Below are 20,426 nucleotides of genomic sequence, written 5' to 3'. Positions count from 1 at the left end.
CCACTACTGGGCGTATACCCTGAGAAAACCATAATTCAAAAAGAGACATGTACCACAATGTTCATTGCAGCACTATTTACAATAGCCAGGACATGGAAGCAACCTAAGTGTCCACTGACAGATGAATGGATAAAAAAGATGTGGCACATATATACAATGGAATATTACTCAGCCATAAAAAGAAACAAAATTGAGTTATTTGTAGTGAGGTGGATGGACCCAGAGTCTGTCATACACAGTGAAGTAAGTCAGAAAGAGAAAAACAAATACCGTATGCTAACACATATATATGGAACCAAAAAAAATGGTTCTGATGAACCTAGGGGCAGGACAGGAATAAAGACGCAGACATGGAGAATAGACTTGAGGACACGGGGAGGGGGAAGGGTAAGCTGGGATGAAGAGAGAGAGTAGCATTGACATATATATACTACCAAACTACCAAACTACCAAAATAGATAGCTAGTGCGAAGCAGCTGCATAGCGCAGGGAGATCAGCTTGGTGCTTTCTGACCACCTAGAGAGGTGGGATAGGGAAGGTGACAGGGAGGCTCAAGAGGGAGAGGGTATGGGGATATATGTATACATATAGCTGATTCACTTTGTTATATAGCAGAAACTAACACAACATTGGAAAGCAATTATACTCCAATAAAGATGTAAAAAAATTTAAAAAATAAAAACATACAAACAAGAAGATGTTTAAATAAACCCTTTAGCCAAAGGTATTGGAATAGGGCAACCTAGCAAAACAGAAAACTTTTGACAATACCTGCCCTACTCCACGCCAGCACCAATGGTAAAATTATCTCGACTGATGTCAGGAAGGCCAAGAGGGGAGCTTAACTACCCTACCCCAACTAGTTGAATGAGGTAAAACATAGCAGTGTAAAATGAATCCCAAGCAATCAGAAGAAAGGAAATAATTAAGATAAAACTAGGCATCAATAAAATTGAAAACCTATTATCAATAAAGCCAAAAGCTCTTTCTTTGAAAATAGCAATAAAATTGACAAACCTTTAATGAGTTTGACAAAAAATAACATGAAAGAAAACAAAAATTACTAATATCAAGTTTGAACTGCGGAATATAATTATAGATCCTTTAAAAGGATACCTAGGGATGATTATAAACAGTTGTACAAACACAAATTTGACAATGTAAATAAAATAGAACAATTCCGTTTTTAATTTATTTTTTTAGTGAAGTATAGTTGATTTACAATGTTGTGCCAATCTCTGCTGTACAGCAAAGTGACTCAGTTATATATAGACATTCTTTTTTTAAATATTCTTTCCCCTTATGGTTTGTCACAGGATATCAAATACGGTTCCCTGTGCTATACAGTAGGACCTTGTTTATCCATCATGTATATTATAGTTCTCATTTGCTAATCCCAAACTCCCAGTCCTTCCCTCCCCCCTCCACTCCCCTTTGGCAACCACAAGTCTGGAACAATTCCTTTAAAAACCACATATTACCATAACTCACCCCATATGAAACAGATAACATTGAGTCCTATATCTGTAAGATAAATTGAATCTGTAATTTAAAAGCTTCAAAAAATCATCTAGACCCAGAAGGTTTTCACTAGAGAATTCTACCAAAATTTTAAAGAAGAATTAACACCAATTCTGCAAATCTCTTCTACAATATAGGAGTACAATTCCCAACTACTTTTATGAGACCTGTGTTATTCCAAAAACAGATAAAGACAGTACAACAAAAGAAAACTAAAACCCAATATCTCTCATGAGCATAAAAGCAAAAACCCTAAAAAATACTAGCAAAATTTATTTAGTAATATATCAAAATAATTATATACAATGACCAAGTGGGGTTTATTCCAAGAATACAAGGCTGGTTCAATATTTTAAAATAAAAACTGTAACAATAGGTTAAAGAAGAAAAATCATATCAATTGATAAAGAAAAAGCATTTGAAAAAATTCAACACCCAAGCAGGATTAAAAAAAAAAGACTCTCAGCAAATTAGGAAGAGAGGGGGACTTCCTTAACTTGAAAAAGAACATCTATAAACACCCTAGAGCTAAGATCATACTTAGTGGTAAAGAGTGAATGCTTTTTCTTTAAGATTAGAAACATGGAATGTATGTCCAGTCCCACCACTCTTATTCAACATATTACTGGATGTCTTAGCAAGTACTGACACAATAAGGCCAGAAAAGGAAATAAAAGGGATATAGATTGGAAAGGAAAAATTAAATTATCCTTAATGGCAGATAACATTGTTGTCTATGTACAAAGCCCCAAGGAGTCTACAAAAAAAAAAACACAGAAAACTTCTAGAACTAATAAGAGAATTCAGCAACGTTACAGGCTACAAGATCATCAGCCAAAAACCAACCTTATTTCTCTATATTAGCAAAGAATACGTGGAAACAAAAACTAAATACCATTTACAATCACTCCTAAAAAAGAAATACTAGGTGTAATTTTAATAGTAAGACTTGTAAAGCATCTGTACGTTGATCTCTTACATGAAGATGAGCAAGAGGTCCTGATACCACAGCTTCTGATGTCAATGGAGATCCCTTCCATGTCTCCCTTGATCTATTCCAAACCACATAGCTGGTAAGATGTCTGTGAAGATCAATGGATGAAACACTGTCAGGGGCAATTTCACCATCTATGACTGCAGCCAATTAAAATGCTGATCAAATAAATAAAACAAGGACTAAATAAATGAAGATACATAACATTTCCATGGACTGGAAGAATGAAAACAGAAAATATGTCAATTTTCTCACATTGATCTATAGGTTTAACACAATTCTCATCAAAAATTCCAGCAAGATTATTTATAGATACAGACAAGTTAGTACTAAAATTTATACAGTAAGTCCCCTACATACAAACCTTCAAACTGAAAACTTTCAAAGATGTGAACATACCTTCACATGTTGAATCATGTAAGTTAGTTCACATGTCTGGTATACACTGTCATGTGCATGCATCCTCTACAAGTGGTTGTGCTTTTGTGTACTTTACTGTACAATACCGTTGCTGTGCAACACGAGGAGCTTACTAATGAAGACTTGATGGAGTTGGACACCCAGAGAAAGGATGAAGAGAGATATGAGGAAGAAGTAACTGAAGAACCGAAGATATTCATGACACAGGAAATGGCAAGGGGATTCTCTTTATTTGAGGACGCACTGTTAGTTTTTGAGGCACAGGACCTGAACATAGAACGGTACATGATGGTTGCAGCAGCCATTCAGAATGCAACCCATTGCTACTGTGTCATCTATGATGAGAAAAAAGAGCTACTACCCAGACATCACTGGATCCTTTTTTCAAGAGGGTATTCAAGATAGAATTGAAGATAGAATTGAATCCAGCAAGGAACCAGAATCTGTGCCATCACCGTCAGGCATGAGTGAAATTGCAGCTTGCCTTCCATCTCCTACTGCTAACGATCCTTCAGCTTTACCATCTCCCACCTCCTCTCCCTCCTCCAGTCAGTAACTCTTCTTTCCTGTTCACTCGATGCCAGTCCCTGTATGCCAGCTGTTGTACTGTACTACTGTACTTTTCAAGGTGCTGTACTGTAAGATTAAAAACGTTTTCTTTAATTTTTGTGGGTGTTTTTTTTTTTTTGGCTGCATTGGGTCTTCGTTGCTGCACGTGGGCTTTTCTCTGGTTGTGGCGAGTGGGGGCTGCTCTTCGTTGTAGTGCACGGGCTTCTCACTGTGGTGGCTTCTCTTGTTGCAGAGCACAGGCTCTTGGCACATGGGCTTCCGTAGTTGTGGCTCGCGGGCTCAGTAGCTGTGGCTCATGGGCTCCAGAGCATAGGCTCAGTAGTTGTGATGCACGGGCTTAGTAGCTCCGTGGCACGTGGGATCTTCCCGGACCAGGGATCGAACCTGTGTCTCCTGCATTGGCAGGTGGATTCTTAACCACTACACTACCAGGGAAGCCCCTTTGTGTTTGTTTTTTATGTATTATTTGTATGAAAAGTATTTTAAACCTATTACAGTACAGTACTATATAGCCAATTGTGTTAGTTGGGTACCCAGGCTAACTTTGTTGGACTTACAAACACGTTCTTGGAACAGAGCTCATTCATATGTAGGGGACTTACTATGGAAAGACAAATAAACTCGAATAACTAAAACGATTCTGAGAAAGAAAAATAAAGTGGGAGAAATCACTCTGCTAATGTTAAGACTCACTATATAGCTACAATAATGAAGACAATGTGGTATTGCAGAGAAATAGGCACACATGTAAACTGAGCAGAATAGAGAACACAGAAATAGATTCACACAAATATGCCAAACTGATTTTGGACAAAGGGCAAAAGCAATTCAGTGGAAGAATGATACCTCTTTAAAAAATTGTACTGGTACAATTAGACATCTATAGGAAAAAAAAAAGAACCTAAAACTCACATCATGTACAAAAGTCAAATGCATGATGGATAGTGGATTTAAATGTCAAGAGTAAACTTTTAAAAATTTAAGGAAAAAAAACAGGAGAAAAATCTTGATGACCTGGGGATAGATGAAAAGTCCTTAGACATGACACAATAACATGATCCATTAAAAAAAACATAAATTGGATTTTATCAAAATTAAAATCAAAAACATTTGTGCTGCTAAACACTGTTAAGATGATGAAAAGACAAGCTACAGACTGGGAGAAAACATTATGCAAATTACATATCAAACATGATCTTATATTTACAATATATAATGAAGTCACAAAACTTAACAGTAAAACAATATTCAGTTAGAAAAGAAGTAAAAGACATGAACTGACATTTTACCGAAGTCAGTCATATGGATAGAAAGTAAGCACATGAAAAGATGTTCAACATTTTTAGCCATCAGGGAATTGCCAATTAATGCCACAATGTAATATCACTACACAGATAGCAGACTGGCTAAAATAAAATATAGTGACAATACCAAATGCTAGTGAGAATTAGGAAACTAGATCTTTCATACATTGTTAGTGGTAATGTAAAATGGTACAACTACTCTGGAAAGTAATTTGGCATTTTCTTATAGAACTATACCTGTACTTACCATATAACCCAGCAATCACACTCTTGAGTATTTATTCCAGAGAAATGAAAACTTATCTTTACACAAAAATCTTCATGTGAATGTTCATAGCAGCTTTATTCATAACAACAAAAATACTGGAAACAACCTAAATATCTTTCAGTAGTTAAACAAATTCTAGTGCGTCCCTACAACTGAATACTATTTAGCAAAAAGAAATAATTGAATTATCGATAAATGCAACGTCCTGTATGTCATAGACATTACATTCAATGAAAAAAATACTCTAAAGGTTACGTACTGTATGATTCTATTTATATAACATTCTCAAAATGACAAAGCTATAAAGATGGAGAACAGATTAGTGGTTGCCAGGGAACGGAGATGGGGGAGAGTTGTTGCTAAATGAGAGGCAATATGAGGAACTTCCTTTGCAATGATGAAATAATTCTGTATCATGACTGTGGTGATGATTTCATGAATCTAAACATGGGATAAAACTGTATAAAGCTATACATACACAATTTTTAATGCCTGCAAAAAATAGTGAAATTGAGTGTTTTGTAAAAGTCTAGTTAATGATATTCTGCCGATGTCAATTTCCTAGTTGTGATACTGTACTCTAAATATAAGATGTCTCCATTGTGGGAAGTTGGTTGAAGGGCACATAGGAATCTATGTACCATTTCTGAACTTCCTGTGAGTCAGCAGTTATTTCAAAATAGAAAGTTTAAAAGATATTTGCATATTATATATTGCATTAAGACACCCTATCAAATTTGTATGGAAACCACAGATCTGCTTTTTTTTCCCTCACATTTTTTGTGAGATCAGGAAGAAGTAGGCATCTTGGAAGAAAACAGCAACATTAAAGTTTCCTTCTGGGGAAGACAGGTATCTTATCCAGTGAAAGGGCTTGGAAACTGGATATACAACTTCTGTCCTTGTCACTTAAAGTAGTGCCCACTTAAATTTGTTGAGACTTGTTTTGTGGCCTAGTATGTAATCTATCCTGGAGAATGTTCCATGCACTTGAAAAGACTGTATATTCTACTGTTTTTGGATGTACTGTCCTGTAGATATCTGTAGATAAGTCCAACTGTTCTATTGTGTCAAGGACTCTGGAAAAAAGTATGGAAGCTCCTCAAAAAACTAAAATAAGAACCACCATATGATCCAGCAATTCCACTCCTGGGTATATATTCAAAAAAAACAAAAACACTAATTCGAAAAAATACATGCACCCCAATGTTCATACCAGCATTATTTACAATAGCCAAGATATGGAAGCAACCCAAGTGCCCATCAACAGACAAATGAATAAAGAATATGTGATATATATATCACATATACAATGGAATATTACTCAGCCATAAAAATAATGAAATTCTGCCATTTGAAGCAACGTGGATGGACCTAGAGAATATTATGCTTAGTAAAATAAGTCAGGCAGAAAGACAAATACTACATGATATCACTTATATGTGGAATCAAAAAAATAAAATAAACGAATTATACAGCAGAACAGAAACAGACTCACAGATATAGAAAACAAACTACTGGTTACCAGTGGGGAGAGGGAAGGGGAGGGGGCAAGATAGGGGTAGGGATTAAGAGATACAAACTACTATGCACAAAATAAATGAGCAAAAAGGATATATTGTACAGCACAGGGAATTATAGCCATCATCTTGTAATAACTTTTAATGAAGTATAATCTGTAAAAATACTGAATCACTATGCTGTATACCTGAAACTAATACTGTAAATCAACAATACTTCAATTTTAAAAAAGAAGTCATGTCTAATCCTAAGAGGGAGCAGTTCCACAGAAACAGCTGTTAACTAGAAAAGGCAAAGTGAAAGGCCTGCTTCAGAGTCCTGCAATACTCACAGCTTGTTCAAGCCAATTACCCTGTGGTGAGACACCAGGAAAATACAGAGACATTTACAGTAATCTCTCCCTGGAAGATGCCTCCTGATCCAAAACTACTCTAGACTTAGCAGTTTTAGTAATTTCTAAGACAAAAAATTCATAGGACTTCTACTTGGTGGCTACCATTTAAAGCACATAGTGGTTTAGAGTTAAACAGACCAAGAGTGAAAACTGGCTCCACAGATTTACCAGGTGTGTGAACTTGGCCAACAACTTTTCTTATCCTCAGATTCCTCATCTGTAAAATGGGGATAATCAGATCTGTTTCATTATTAAATACCACAGTATCTAAGAAGTCTTTCCTGACAACTTTTGATAAGATATCCTCTTGTGTGGTCCTAGGGTTCAGTCATGCTCTTCCAATAGTAATCCTGCAATTATCTGTCTGCTTGTCTGTGTTACAGATGGTACGGTTTCTAAGGGATAAGACCTGCCATGTGTATTCCCCAGAGCATGGCAGAGTCCCAGTCTAGATTCTCACAAGTGGTCAGGGAATGACAGATCACTATTATTGTATTTAATATTTCATCACTTGAGAATGTACATGAAAAATTAGTGAATAGCTGATATGCTAGAATTCAGTTTCATTTTCACTCTCCATTGTATCTCTAAACTTCTAAAACTTCTAGAATGGGACTTCTGGTATCCTGACATTGTAGATTTGTGAAAGACTCCAGCCTCCCCATTACATTCTGTCTCAGAGCTGGCCTTATCTTCAAATTAAATTGAACGTTCACTGAAGGTTTCCCAAATACAATGCTATTAAGCACACATATGAGGCCCTTAATAAATTATGTCTATAAGGATGAACTGTTGAACAAATACAAATATGTTAATTGGATTTTTTAGGTGAAAAGCATGGTTTTCCTTCAAGCTCACATAGTAAGACTCAAAAGTGTGAAATGAATACACAATGGAATCGTCACATCCAGGTGAGCTCTCTTACAATCTAGAGGACACAACTGCTTTTATTTTCTTCCTATACATTTCGACACTGCTTTTCTATTTTACTTCCCATGGTCTTAGTCCTGCTACTGTACAAATACAGATATTGAATTCAACAACTACAACCTTTGGTTTTACTTTTAAAAGTATATTTCTGACTTCCTCATTAGACTGTGAGATCCTTCAAGATAGGAACCATGTTTCATTATGCTTTCATGTCTAGCACCTGAAACTGCCTGAAATATGGTAGGACCCCCTGAAGAGGTTCTGATTTAACAAATATTTTGTAAATATACTGTAAGGAGAAAATTCATGTTCCAAACTGGTATTGGTATAGTAGATGCTATCTTTCCAAGACACCATACGAACAGCTTCTGTGTATTAGATGCCATTTAATTTGTACAAGAAATCTGAGGTTTCGGAGATCCAGAACTCTGCTCCATTTCTGTCATCTGTTATGGGTTTAATTTTGTCCCCTCAAAATTCATATGTTGAAATCCTAACATCCACTGCCTCAGAATATGATCTTATTTGGAAACTGGGTCATTGCAGAGGTACTTAGTTCCTAATCCAATACAACTGGTGTCCTTATAAAAGAACACCATGTAAAGAAATAGACAAACACAAAGGGAGAATGAAGCCAGAGATCCAGGTGATGAATTTACAAGCCAAGGAGAGAGGCCTGGAACCAGTCTTTCCCATATAGTCCTCAGCAGTAATCAACCAGGCTGACACATTTATTTCGAATTTCAGATTTCTAGCTTCCAGAATTGTGAAACAATAAATTTCTGTTGTTTAAGTCATAACTTCATAATGGCAGCCCTAACAAACTCATACAGCTTCTGATATAGCAGTTAGCATAGTTCTTGGCACCAACATAAACCAAGGCGACATTTTTAACATCTCAGTCATTTAGGGATTTTATTTCATATCAACACTCAGTTGATACATATATTCTCCAGGAAGCCTTCTATGCTCCCTGCCTCCCAATGATTCCCAATTCCTCATATGGACATATGCTTTCTCTCTTTTTCAGAATCAAGTAATTTTAATAATCGCAAAGTGAAATTATCCTTAGCTTTTTAAAAAAAATTTACTGAAGTATACTTGATCCCTTTGGACATATGCTTTCTTCTCTCTCGGCTAAATGCTTAGGACTAGAATGGCTGGATCAAATGGTAGACATAGGCCCAGGGTTGTTTTAAAAGAAATTTCTAAACTGTTTTCCAAGTGTTGTACCATTATATATTCCCACAGCAGCGTATAAGAATGCCAGCTCTTCCACATCCTGACTAACAGTGTGGTTAGTCTTTTTTTAATGAAATTTTATTTTAAAACAATTTCAGATTTACAGAAATCAGTTTCCCCAGTTGTTAACATCTTCCATTACTATGGTACATTTGTCAGAAATTATGAAGCAACACTGACACATTAACTAAAGTCCATACTTTATTCATATTTGTTCAATTTTTATCGAATGTTCTTTTTCTGTTTCAAGACTTCATCTAAGACACTACATTACATTTAGTCATCATGTCTCCCTAGGCTCTTCTTTATTGAGGGGGGGGTAACAGTTATTAATTTTCTTTTTTCCAGCCTTGCTGAGATATACTTGACAAATAAGAATTGTATATATTTAAGGCTTACAAAATGATATTTTGATACATGTATACATTGTGAAATGATTATCACAATCAAGCTAATTAACATATCCATCATATCACATAGTTCCAATTTTGTATGTGTGTGGTAAGAACACTTAAGATCAACTATCTTAGCAAGTTTCAAGTATCTAATACAGTATTATTAACTACAGTCACCATGCTGTTCATTAGGTCTCCAGAAATTATTCATCCTGCATAACTGAACTTTTATACCCTTTGACTAACATCTCCCCATTTCTCCCACTGCCCAGTCCCTGACAATCACCATTCTACTCTCTGCTTTTATGAGTTTGACTTTTTTTAGATTCCACATACAAGTGAGATCATGCTGTATTTGTGTCTGGCTTATTTCACTTATCATAATGCCCTCATATTCATCCATGTTGTCACAAATGGCAGTATTTCCTTCTTTTTAAAGGCTGAATAGTATTCCATTGCTGTGACAGTTTCTCAGACTTTCCTTGTTTTTGATAACCTTGACAGGGTAGAGTAATACTGTTCAAGTAATTTTTAGAATGCACCTCAATTGTGTTTGTTTGATGTTTTTCTCATGGTTAGACTGAGCTTATGGATTTTGGGGAGGAAGACCACAGACATGAAGTGACATTCTCAATACAACATATCCGGGGTATATTCTATAAACTTGACTTGTAACTGATAAAGTTAACCTTGATCACTTGGCTCAGGTAGAGTTTGCCAGGTTTCTCCATTGTATAGTCGCAATTTTTATTTCACTATAAATCCCATGGACATTGAAAATAAAATTGAAAGTAATATTAAGAACAACTTTAAGTCCACAAATTTGATAACCTAGATAAAATGGTCCAGTTCCTTGAAAGACATAATCTGCCAAAACTCACACAAGAAGAAATAGACAATCTGAATAGGCCTCTATCAATAAAAAATTGAATGAATAATTAATAACCTTCCAAAATAGAAAGTGACAGGCCCAGATAGGTTATTAGTGAATTCTACCAAACATTTAAGGATGAAATTATATCAATTCTCTATAATCTATTCCAGAAGATAGAAACTAAGGGAATACTTCCTAACCCATCTATGAGGCCAGCATTATGCTAATATAAAAACTACACAGACATTAGAGGAGAAAAGAAAACTACAGGCCAATATCTCTCAGGAATATAAAAATCCTCAGAAAAATATTAGCAAATCAAATCCAACAATGTATAAAAAGAATTATACACCACAATCATGTGGAATTTATCCTAGGCATGCAAGACTGGTTCAACATTCAATAATGAATTAAGGTAAATCTTCACATTAATAGGCAAATAATGAAAAACCGTATGATTATATCAATAGGTGCAGAAAAAGCATCTGTCAAAGACCAACACTCATTCATGCTAAAAAGTCTCAGAAACTAGGAATAAAGGGGCACTTCCTCAACTTGATAAAGAACATGTACAAAAACCCTACAGCTAACATCATACTTAATGGTGAGAAACTACAAGTTTTCCTGCTAAGATTAGGAACAAGGCAAGGAAGTCCCCTCTCACCACTACTTTTCAACATTGTACTAGAAGTCCTAGCTAATGCAATAAGACAAGAAAAGGGAACAAAATGTATATAAACTGGGAAGGAAGAAATAAAACTATCTGTGTTGTCAGAAGACATAATCATCTATGTAGAAAGAAACAACAAAAAACCTGAATCAACAAAAAACCTGAAAGAATCAACAAAAATCTCCTGGGACTAACAAGTGATTATAGCAAGTTTGCAAGATATGGGTTAATATGCCAAAGTCAATAATTCCTATATGCAAGTAATGAGCAAGTGTAAGTGAAATTAACACAATACTATTTATATTAGCACACAAAATGAAATATTTACATATAAATCTAACAAAATATGTACAATTCCTATCTAAGAAAATCTACAAAGCTCTGATGAAAGACATCAATGAAGAATTAAATAAATGAAAAGATGTTCCATGTTCATGGATAAGAAGACTCAATATTGTCAGGATGTCAGTTCTTCTCAATTTGGCTTAAAGATTCAATACAATACCAATGAAAATCCCAGCAAGTTATTTTATGGTTATTGACTACTGATCCAGTTTATATGGAGAGGGAAAAGATCCAACATAGCTAACTTACTATTGAAAGAGAAGGAAAAAATCAGAGTATTGACATTATTCTAATTTAAGACTTACTATAAAGCTACAGCAATCAACAGAATGTGGTACTGGTGAAAGAACAGACAAATAGATCAATTAAACAGAATAGAAAGCCCAGAAATAGATTTTCACAAATAAATAGAAGTGATCTTCAAGGCAGCAAAGACAACTCAATAGAGGAAGAATAGCCTTTTCAACAAATGGTGCTGGAACAATTGAACACACACATAAAAATAAATAAATCTAGACACAGAATTTACACACTTTACAAAAATTAACTCAAAATGGATCATAGACCTAAAAGTAAAATGCAAAACTATAAAACTCTTAGAAGATAATATAGGAGAAAATCTAGAGGACTTTGGATATGATGATGACTTTTTAGCTGGAAAACAAAAGAAATAAATAATTGATGAACAATTGAAAGAAATAATTGATAAGCTAGATTTCATTAAAATAAAAAACTTCGGCTATTCAAAAGATGATGTCAGGAGAATGAGAAGGTAAGACACAGACTAGGAGAAAATATTTGCAAAAGACACATCTGATAAAAAATTGTTATCCAAAATATACAAAGCATTCTTAAAACTCAACAAGAGATCTGTTGTACAACATAGTACCTATAGCTAACAGTATAATACTGTGTGCTTTAAAATATGTTAAGAGGATACATCGCATGTTAAGTGTTCTTACCCCACACACATCAAAAAACAAAACAGAAAAGAGCACAAGGAAATTTTTGGATGTGATGAATATATTTAATACATTGGTTGCAGTGATGATATAACAGGTGTATGCATGTGTCCAAACTCATCAAAATATATACATTAAATATGTGCAATTTTTGTATATCAATTATACCTCAATAAAGCTTGGAAACAGCCCAATTTAAAACAAAAAAAGATCGGAAGAGACACCTCACCAAAAAAGATGTATAGAAGGCAAATAAGTATTACACACCTATTAGGATGGCCAAATCCAAAATGCTGACAAACATCATATGCTGGCAAGGATGTCAAACAACAGGAACTCTCATTCATTACTGATGGGAATGCAAACTGGTGCAGTTTGGAAAACAGTTTGGCAGTTCTTACAAAACTAAACATATTCTTACCATATGATGCAAAAATCATGCTCCTTGGTATTTACCCAAATGAAATGAAAACTTATATCCATACAAACATCTGCATGCAAATGTTTATACCAACTTAATTCACAATTGCCATAACTTGGAAGAAATAAATGGCCTTCAGTAGGTGAACAGATAAATAAGCTGTGGTACATTCAAACAACGAAATATTTAGTGCCAAAAGGAAATGAACTATCAAGCTATGGAAAGACATGGAGGACCTTCAAATGAATATTACTTCATAAAATAAGTGAAACTGAAAAAGCTACATACCATGGATTCCAACTCACCACCTAGTATTACTATCTTTATTGGTTAATAATTTAATAACATTACTGTTTTTAGATTTCAGCCTTAGACATTTCCATGCATTTTCTCAGATATTCAAATCCCCATTTTCTTGAAAAGAACACTTCATCTCAGGGAAGTTAAGTGACTCACCTTCTTGTGGATTCTGCTTTCCAATTTCCCACCTCAGTCCCCAGTCTACATCTCATTCTACCTCCAGCCATTACAAACTACTCCTACTTCCCTGAACCCAGCAAGCTCTCTCTCACCTCCACATCCACTCTCTCTTCTGCACACACACGATGGATGATTACCTATTTGATAATCAAGCTATAACTTTTCCACCATATTAAATCTTATCTATCCCTTTCTTCACTGTCTGTCTTTTCACACTACAATGAAATATTGATGAACACAGGGGATCTGACTATTGTGCTCAGAGCTCTGTCCCCCGAGATGGAAAGGCCTATAGTAAGTGATCCATAAATATTTGTTGAATTAAATGCCTGATCCTTGAAGCAGTCTCGGATATGCAATCTGGTGCCTATGGGTCTCCCACCTGACTCTGGGAAACATGGAAACTGGACAAGTTAATCTTTCTGGGAAGGCCCACTGTCCAAAGAGGCCAATACAACTTAAGACTTCAGGCTTCTAGAGTCAGACCAGGATGGAATTCCACCTCTATCTCTTACTAGTTGTATGACCTTGGGGATGCTTCTCTACCTTTTTGAGCCTTAGTTTCCTCCTTTCCTTAGTTATCCTAATGAGATATTTGAAACGGCTCAACACTTCCATTCATTCAGTCGGCAAACATTTGTCGAATGTCTCCTATCGGACAGGTACTGTTTTAGGTGCCGAGAATAAGTCATAAACAAGTTACATCCATCAGCTCACAGTCTAATGAATGAAGCAGACAAACAACTGTTCACAGCACAGTGCTCTTAGGGCCATGATAAGGGAGGTCCTGGGTGCCAGAAGCAGGCTGTAGGACTAGCTGGTGCTCTTCACTTCATGTCCTTTGTTTCTAATACTGAAGTGGTGTCAGTCACCAAGGCCTGAGGCCTGCTTCTGCGATCATTCTTCATGTTTCTGTTTTTGCAAGCTCTGTGATGCTGTTGAGTTGGTCTTGACTTGACAAGGCTACTATTGTAAACCTGAGGGTTTTCCCAGAGGTATCTCTTATTGACAGTCAGAAGTACTTGGTAGTAACAAAAATGATGATGAAAATAGCTACCACTTATTTTCAAATGGACTTATAGATTCTTATTTTATTCACTGGGTGATAAACCATTATTATTATTATTGTTGTTATTCTTTCTGATGCCGAAATTATGCTATTTTTTAAAAACTACCTGTGTGCCAGGCACTGTACTACATGCTTCATTACTGTATCTAAACCTTACAACATACCAATAACAAAACCCCTGTTTTTAGGAATTCCCCGGCGGTCCATTGGTTAGGACTCAGTGCTTTCACTGCTGGGGCCTGGGTTTGACCCCTGGTCAGGGAACTGAGATCCCACAAGCTGCGCAACACGGCCAAAAAAAAAAAAAATCCTATTTTTATGCCAATTCCACATATTGGGTAATGAAGTTAAGGGAAATGTAGGGGGGTGTAAATTCATACTGCCAGTAAGAGAACAATAGTTAAAAGCACAGACTTGATTCTAAATACCATTCTACACAAAAGAAACCAGAGCTCCTTGGGAAATGGCTGATTCCAGGGCCGGAACAGGGAAAGTACAAGAAGAGCCAGGAATACCTTGCTGTACCAAAAGAAATTTTCAAAGAAAAATAGGGGTACACCTAAAAGGATACAGGAACAAGATTTACGGGGCTTCCATTGTTCCACTGACCAAATCTGGGCAAATTGGAGCATCAAACTGAATCGCGATGGTAATGGGTTTATATAGCCAGTGAATAAAATATATGTCCATGAGCTCATAGGATATCAATGAAGACATGAATAATTCACAAATGAGGGTCAGAGAAAAGCTCTTCATTGCAGAAGAATCCCAACTAGTAAATGGGGGGGAAATGATGGAGTTGGAAATGCATGATTTTTCAACCACCATTCATTAGTGGGTTTAGGGAAGAATCATCAATGATGGTAGAACAGGATATTTCCATAGTCTCCAAGTATCCCCCCACAATATATTTAAGTGGACAAAGGGAAAATAATCACTTTAGTTTGGGGTAACCTGGTGAATACAACCTTAACCAAGTGATCAACTTTAACCTCACCAGTACAGAATAAATAAATAGCATGTGCCGACTGATATAATGCACTGAGAAGGATATACTATCACTTTTGTCGTTTCCCTGGCAAAGATACACAAGCTGAATCTAGTCATGAGAATCGAAAATCAGGCAAACCCAAATTGAGGGGCATGGTTCATACTTTCAAAACTTTTATGGTCGTTCAAGACAGCAAGTCTGAGGACTTGTCCCAGACTGAAGAAGACTAAAGTGAAACAACAAATACATACAAGCGTCATTCTAGACTGGAGAGGAGAAGAGAAAATTATAAAACTTTCTATAAATGACATTGTTGAGATAATTGCCACATTTGAATAAGGTCTGTGATGAGATACATAATAGTACTGTATCAATGTTAGCTTCCTGACTTTGATAATTGTACAGTGCTTACCCCAAAAGATGCCCTAGTTCTCAGGAAGTAACACTGCAGTATTTAGGGGTCAAAGGACATGTCTGCAGCTTACTCTCAAACGATTTAGAAAAAGTTTGTACGTATGTGCGCCTGTGTGTGGTGTGTGTATCGACAGGAAAACAAGACAGTGAGACAGACAGAAAGAGAAAGGTGGAGGAGAGAGAGAACAAATATGGGAACTATTACCTATTGTGGAATTTGGGTGAAGTAGAAATGGGAGTTCCTTGCACTATTTTTGAAACTTTTCTCTAAGTTTGAAATTATTTCCCCCAAAAAGTATCTCCCTCACAAAAAGTAATGTGGGTTCTAGATACCGACTGGGATCATTTCCTGTGTCCTTCATTATTAACTGTGTGATCACAGAAAAGTTACTTAATCTCTGAATTCAAGGTTTTTGACTGGTAAATAGGGGTAATCACTGAGCATACCTACCTCCTCAGGCCATGGTAAGGATTAAATGAGATGGTGCATATAATATGTTTTGAGCAATAGATTGGATGCAGGGAATACTCAACAGAACTTAAGCCTCTCTAACGTTTTTGATTCTTTAAAAAGTAAAGTACATCATTAACCTAGACGCTTCTAGTCTCAGTACTCAGATCTTACTGTGTCACTGAGGTGCCCGCTACGAGGCACACTCCCTGTGCCTGTGGGGGCTTACAGTGCACAATACAAGTTAGCTTTCACCATGAATATCATCATTAAGCCCGATATTTCTGATCTTAATGTCCAGCCTCCTACCACTCCACTTAGCTGCCTTGGTGTGTTCCTGGGGCCACAGAAATCCTCACATTAACACCTAGTAGGTACTAAAGTCACTAGGCTCGTATGTATGCCGTGTAGACTGTTCAGGGAGAACCGAAATATTGTTCACCCTTCCTTCGGAGCAGTGCAGTGGGTTACAGCAGAGAGCTACAAACTTCCACACATGGCAACCCTGGGGAGCAGGTTTTAAATCTCTCTTTAAGAAGTAAGTACACAGGCTCAGAGAGGTAGAGAGCCTCGCCCCAAATCACAAACTAGGGAGAGGCGGCACAGAGAATATCTCACCCATGGCCTTGCTGCTAACCTGAGCTGTCTTCAGCTCTGCCAGTGCACAGCGTCGGTAAGCACCATCTTCCTACCTAGACTATAGACTCACTGGAGGTAGAGAACACCGTTTAGCTCTCATGTATACCCTGGCATTGAATTCACCCCCAAGCACATATTTGGGAAGAGGGTTTGTCCCTTTAACCTGGGAAGAGGGATTTCTTTATACATTTCAAGGAGCCTCTAGACACAAGTTACATGAGGTGGTTTTCTGAGTGTACACTAAAAACTCAAAGCAGACATGGGATGCCTGATGCCATAAGGGCTTTTTGTTTTTGTTCTTTAATGAAACTAGATAGTTTAGTGTAGTTTACATAGGTGGTAGGTGAAGCTACAATGAGCAACAAGAAGAGATACTGGGGACTTCCCTGGTGGTGCAGTGGTTAAGAATCTGCCTGTCAAGGCAGGGGACACGGGTTTGAGCCCTGTTCCGGGAAGATCTCACACGCCGCGGAGCAACTAAGCCCGCATGCCACAACTACGGAGCCTCCGCTCTAGAGCCCGTGAGCCACAACTACTGAGCCCGCGTGCCACAATTACTGAAGCCCGTGGGCCCAGAGCCCGTGCTCCGCAACAAGAGAAGCCACCGCAATGAGAGGCCCGCGCACCGCAACGAAGAGTGGCCCCCGCTCGCCGCAACTAGAGAAAGCGCGCACGCAGCAACAAAGACCCAACGCAGCCCAAAATGAATGAATGAATTAATTAATTAAAAGAAAAGAGATACTGAACAACGATTAGGATGGCAGATTTCTCTACTGAGGAGATACACGGTTGTGGTCAGGGAGGGAAGCCTCAGGGGCTCTGGGGTTTTAATACTATCTGACTCATTGTCCTGGGTGGTGGTCACATAGGTTTTCACGTTATAATTGCTCATTATAAATCTCTGTATATATGTTTTACGCTTCTCTTGTATGCACGTATATATTATTTCAAAACTGAACCCAACAAAAGAGAATAGGAAGGTCCCAAGACAGGGAAGCCTTGAGATTTGAATAAAGGTATTAACATGGCTACGTGAAGATGTTATCAGTCAGAAGGGGTTGGTTACTCATCCATGAAATAAAACACTTTTAATGCCTACCTAAACACTGTGTGGGTAAAAGTGTCTCTACCAACTTGACTGTGAGCATTTCTGGTGCCTCTGTCAAAGCATTACCTAGTATGAGATGGACATATCAGATGATGTTAGCCTCATGCCATTAACAGACCAGGAGTTTGTATGCAAGACATCAACCTTCCCCCATCTTCTGCCTCCTGAATTACCATAATTTGTTTCTTTACAATCTGAAACCACTGAGTACCAGAATTCCGCCCCCTATCAAGTACACACACACAACCTCTCTCTCTCTCTCTCCTCTCTCTCTCTCCCCGCCCCGCCCCCAACCTCGCTCTCATCTTATCACACCAGTGCACAGATGTGTTTCAGGGAACACTGTGATAAACTCCTCATCATCTCATGTTCATCTAAGCCGGTCACGATGCATCCAATATCCTTGACAATCTCTGATTTTAGGTTGGTCATGTGACCAGATTCAGTCTCATATGTTTGGGTCGATGCGGGTGGATATCTTCTGGAAAGTATCATGTCAGTTTTCTTTCTCTTTGAAAAGGAACACTGGAAGATATTTTCCCTTTTTGCCTAAATATTACCATGCCTAGATACGAGCCCTGAACTGCTACAGACATCTGGGGACCAGAATGATGAGGACACTGAGGTGGCTGAGAAAAAGAGAGGGAAAGTATCTGAACCCTTGATGACATCCCTGAGCTAGACTTCGCCATGTCTAGAACCCACCCTACTTTGCACTTCCAGTCTATTTGGGAAATGGACCAAACGGTAGTGACTGCCAGCTAACTGCCAGGCACTCCTGTTGACCCTGAAGATACTGTAGTCAACAAAACAGACATCTGTCTCTGCCCTCATAGAACTCATATTTTGGGGTAACTGTATAAACAATAAATAAAATAAATGATTAAATTATACTGTACGTAGGAAGATTACACTGTTATGAAAAGCAAACTAGGTCTGGAATGCTGAGAAACTGGAAATTTTGTGAAGCGGTCAGGATAGGCCTTCCTCAGAAAGTGATATTTGAGTAAAGTCTTGAAGGAGTTGACGGGGCGAGCTGTTACATATGTGGAGGAAGAACCTTTGCAACACAGAGAACAGCCAGTGCAAGAGGCTTCGGTTAAAGTGTAACTACTAGGGTTAAGGTAGGTGTGGAGGGATCTAGTGGTAGTGTAGTTGGATTTCAGAGAAGTAACACAAGAGCAAATCTTGTAGAAAATGGTAGACCACGTAAATACTTCAAAGGTGTTGCAAGTTGTTGTTGTTCTAAGGCAATAAAGTGTAGTGGCTTAGAATCAAGCGGTAGCACGGGAGGAGGCATTAGACCATGGAAGCAACAGGATTTCTGGATGGATATAATGGCAAGACTGACCCCAATCTTTCTAAGTGAGCATCTAGAAGGATAACGTGTTTTTCTGTTTGCTTGTTTTGCTGCTGTTGCTTGTTCTCAACATCTTTATAGGAGTATAATTGCTTTACGATGGTGTGTTAGTTTCTGCTGTATAACAAAGTGAATCGGCTATACATAATACATCTATCCCCATATCTCCTCCCTCTTCCGTCTCCCTCCCATCCTCCCTATCCACCCCCTCTAGGTGGTCACAAAACACCGAGCTGATCTCCCTGCGCTATGCGGCTGCTTCCCACTAGCTATCTATTTTACATGTGGTAGTGTGCATATGTCAGTGCTACTCTCTCACTTGGTCCCAGCTTCCCCTTCCCTGTGTCCTCAAGTCCATGCTCTACGTCTGTGTCTTTATTCCTTTCTGGCCCATAGGTTCTTCAGAACCACTTCTTTTTTATTTTTTGGAGATTCCATATATATGTGTTAGCCTACGGTATTTTTTTTTTCTCTTTCTGACTTACTTCACTCTGTATGACAGTCTCTAGGTCCATGCACCTCACTACAAATAACTCAGTTTCGCTTCTTTTTATGGCTAATATTCCATTGTATATATGTGCCACATCTTCTTTATCCATTCATCTGTCGATGGACACTTAGGCTGCTTCCATGTCCTGGCTATTGTAAATAGAGCTGCAATGAACATTGTGGGCCATGACTCTTTTTGAATTATGGTTTTCTCAGGGTATACGCCCAGGAGTGGGATTGCTAGGTCGTATGGTAGTTCTATTTTTAGTTTTTTAAGGATCCTCCATACTGTTCTCCATAGTGGCTGTATCAGTTTACATTCCCACCAACAGTGCAAGAGGGTTCCCTTTTCTCCACACCCTTTCCAGCATTTATTTTTTGTAAATTTTTTTTTTTTTTTTTTTTTTTTTTTTTGCGGTACACGGGCCTGTCACTTTTGTGGCCTCTCCCGTTGCGGAGCACAGGCTCCGGACGCACAGGCTCAGCGGCCATGGCTCACGGGCCCAGCCGCTCCGTGGCATGTGGGATCTTCCCGGACCGGGGCACGAACCCATGTCCCCAGCATTGGCAGGCGGACTCTCAACCACTGCGCC

The 20,426-nt window shown here is 37.8% G+C and overlaps 1 long non-coding RNA gene across 1 annotated transcript in view; it reads right to left on the bottom strand.

Annotated features, from left to right (window-relative positions):
* Positions 1 to 1,065: 1,065 nt before the first annotated feature.
* The window catches only part of LOC137216796 (uncharacterized), a 34,126-nt gene continuing 14,765 nt past the window's right edge, over positions 1,066 to 20,426 (bottom strand). Inside the window, exon 3 of the long non-coding RNA XR_010939858.1 lies at positions 1,066 to 2,604. This is a non-coding gene — a long non-coding RNA (uncharacterized lncRNA). The remainder of the gene's footprint in view (positions 2,605 to 20,426) is intronic.

This window comes from Pseudorca crassidens, chromosome X (assembly GCF_039906515.1).
Source record: "Pseudorca crassidens isolate mPseCra1 chromosome X, mPseCra1.hap1, whole genome shotgun sequence".
NCBI lineage: Eukaryota > Metazoa > Chordata > Mammalia > Artiodactyla > Delphinidae > Pseudorca > Pseudorca crassidens.
Note: the sequence above shows the minus strand (reverse complement) of the source record. Positions and strands in the feature narration are given on the sequence as shown.